This window comes from Aptenodytes patagonicus, chromosome Z, assembly GCF_965638725.1.
Source record: "Aptenodytes patagonicus chromosome Z, bAptPat1.pri.cur, whole genome shotgun sequence".
Taxonomy (NCBI): Eukaryota; Metazoa; Chordata; class Aves; order Sphenisciformes; family Spheniscidae; genus Aptenodytes; species Aptenodytes patagonicus.
In genome coordinates, this window is record NC_134982.1 from 72058807 (window position 1) to 72062005 (window position 3199).

At 49.2% G+C, this 3199-nt stretch overlaps 1 long non-coding RNA gene across 1 annotated transcript; it reads right to left on the reverse strand.

The window, feature by feature from the left end:
* Positions 1–353: 353 nt before the first annotated feature.
* On the reverse strand, positions 354–2380 carry LOC143172702 (uncharacterized). Its single transcript, XR_012997394.1, has 2 exons — positions 2224–2380; positions 354–1281 (listed from the first exon to the last, which is right to left on the reverse strand). It is a non-coding gene; the product is annotated as an uncharacterized LOC143172702 (long non-coding RNA).
* Between the last annotated feature and the right edge of the window lie 819 nt (positions 2381–3199).

Consider the following 3199-nt stretch of genomic DNA (forward strand, 5'->3'; position numbering starts at 1 on the left):
CCATTAGGACTCAACCATGGTAAAACTCCTTGCCTGCTGGCAACTCCATTTCAAGATTGTAATTTTCTTTTTGATTGGATCTTCCAGCTGGAAAGACATGTGAAGAGAAAACTACTCCTGGCAGACTGGCTGGCAGGTCCCTTCTTTCTGCGTGGTGGGTTGACCAGCAGCTTCTGCTGGCCCCACTGCCCAGGGGATCACTGCTGTGGGCCTGGACTCCTCATCAGCTTCTGGGGCTTCTGGCAGCTCCCAGGCACCTGCGTCTGGCTAAATGCATTGCACCCCTTCTCAACTACTGTACACACCAGGACTGAAGCACAAAGAGACATCATGAAAAAGCAAAAAAGTGGTAATTCAGGGTGGTGTTATTTATTACTGATCTCTAAATCCACCTGAAGGAAATAAAAATGAAATATAGTGCTAGAAATCAAGGAACCCATGCAGAAAAGCCATCTCTGTCACTAGTCTAACCCCAACCAAATGATCTAGTTGAATGGCAAGCAGCAGGACAAAGTAGCCCAGCTGGATTGTGCTGTTTGTCTCTTCTCCCTGCTTTCTGTGGGCTTTCCCCATGTTGTACCTGCTAGCACAGAGTGTGATCCACCTTCTTCTGGTCCACCTTCTTCTAGGGCATACTGAACCTCCTCCCAGAAACCACCTAGTCAGAAACTCAAAGATGATAAACTTATATTGCTCATCTGCAGCCAAGTCTTCTCCAGGAGGTTTCCACACAATTCATGGACTTGGTGTCCCTGGTGGAGGCAGAACAGGTGCTGCTCTTCATTAACCAGCATCAGGAAAATGTATGCTTTTGGGTGGCAGCCTCTGGGGTAGAAGATGGGGCAAGTACTGAGAAGACAATTGAGATTCACATCAGGAGAAGTCTCAGAGTTTGGAGATAACGTTGCATGGACACAGTACATTTCACACTCCCCGGAAAAATCCCATGACATTTTCTGCTGGGGTAGGTTTTGCTGCTGCTTGGGTTCTGGGTTTTTTTTTTTGTTGTTGTTGTTTTTTCCCCCCTTTCTTTCAGTACCTCATTCTTTGAAATATGAACTCTTCAGAGAAAACAGTTAACATACCAGTCAACACTGATAGAACGTGTCTGTGGATGTTTTCAGGCTCTCTGCCTGTTTGTAACTTGTATGGAAGTACATGATGTTGCATCCACTCAGTTGCTATTCCTTGTAAGGTTTCAGTTTAACAGAAGTAGTGGGGGCTTTATGCCTCTGTGCTGGTGGTGGATGCACCACAGGCTGGAGCTGGGCAAAATAAAATCTGCAGATGAACAAGAGGTGGCAGTGTTGTAACGGAATAAAATTCTCAGCAAGCAGCTGTCTCTCGTCTAAATGAGTGTGTTAGCTTAACTGTGATGAATGGGAGGCTGGATTATTCAATTTTGGGGATTGGATTTTTTTTTTTATAAAGTAAGTTGGAGCACACTTTGCCTGGCTACAGGATCTGTGACCCCTTACAACCCTCAGCAAATCACCTTTAAACCTAGATCTCTGCAAGATGTGTCGACACCCCTTGCTGGCAAGGGATGCTGAACAAAAAGGGACTCGGGACCTGAACAGCCTTACCTGGGACCTTCACCCACCCACCCCACCCCCCAATCCCTCACCCCACCTGTGTGAGCCCCATTTCAGCTCAGGCGTAGGCCTTCAGTCCCCAGCCCTGTCTCCTGGAGGCAGCTCAGACCTATGCTGTAGGCATTTTGTCTCCTGCATGGACCCCTCGTCTGGATGTTGTAGCTTGTCTCCAGTCCCATCTCCAGCCCCATCTCCTCTGACTGCACTTTCCAGATGGACTCTGGACCTGGTTCATCACTTGCCTCTCTGGGACTGGTGACAGACCCTGTTACCAGCACCCAGCTGTGCTCTGTTGGTGAGGGCACTGCCTGTGTGGGGGCCCACCTTGGCTCCCAGCTCACCTTCCCTTGGGGAGCAGACAGCCCTTGCTGTGATGATGTTTAGGCACAGCACTTATGCGCAAATGAAAAAGTGGTCCTGCAGCCATGGGAGACTTAAGGCTGCTCAGCCTGAGGTCTCACTCCTGTTTGCTCTTGAGTAAGCAATAAGCTGCCCCCATGCCATGGCAAGTGGGGGCTTGAGGACCCTGTTCTGTCACAGCTGGTGGAGGTGGCCATTTGTTGAGGAGCCAAAAGATGAGGCCATGCATGCCCTGGGGAACTTGGTACTTCTCACACAGTGTCTTTACCTGGGAAATAGCCTGGCATCCCTGGACAGCCAGTTGGAGGAGATGCTCATTCATGCCCTTCCTCTTGCAGCCAGCAGCTGTACCCATGATTCTGGCAAGATTGTGCAGAAGGGGTGTGGGACATGCCTGGAGCCCTTCCATGTGGTCTGTTGCAGTGGCAGCTGTAATCAGATCAGAAACGAAAACATAAATATTGATTAAGCATTCAAGTATTACCCTTTTAATTCCTTCCTAGTAAATGGCAAATACTGTTTTGTATGTGGTAACTGACTGGATGGGAGGTTGGAGATCCTGCCTATTTTGCATGGTGTGGAGGGAATGCCTTCTCCCCTGCAGGCACTACTGGGAGCAACAGAAGGACCACACAGAAGCCAGACTTTGTCCCAGAAGTCCCTTCCCTCTTCTGGTCCACTGTGATTGGCTGGTAGGACCCTATGGGATTCCCAAAAAAGCCCATGGCAACCCAAAGAACCAGCTGGTGGGTCTGTGAACCACAAATTACATTTCAAGGTGTGGCACACAGTGCAGATGGTGGCAAGGAGCTCCCTTTGCTGGTGGTTACGTTTGCTGGGGGACGTTGGGACGTTGGGAGTGATGGCGTTTGTCTTCCCAAGTCACCGTTACGTGTGATGGAGCCCTGCTTTCCTGGAGATGGCTGAACACCTGCCTGCCGATGGGAAGCAGTGAATGAATTCCTTGTTTTGCTTTGCTTGCGTGTGTGGCTTTTGCTTTACCTATTAAACTGTCTTTATCTCAACCCACGAGTTTTTCTCACTTTTACCCTTCCGATTCTCTCCCCCATCCCACCAGGGGGGAGTGAGCAAGCGGCTGCGTGGTGCTTAGTTGCCAACTGAGATTAAACCACGACAAGAGGATAGTAAAATGACAGCAATATAGCTTTTCATTGGGGGCTGCTTTGTAACACAGACAAATGGCATTTATGCTGCTACCAAAAAGCACATCTCTGGGGATCAAC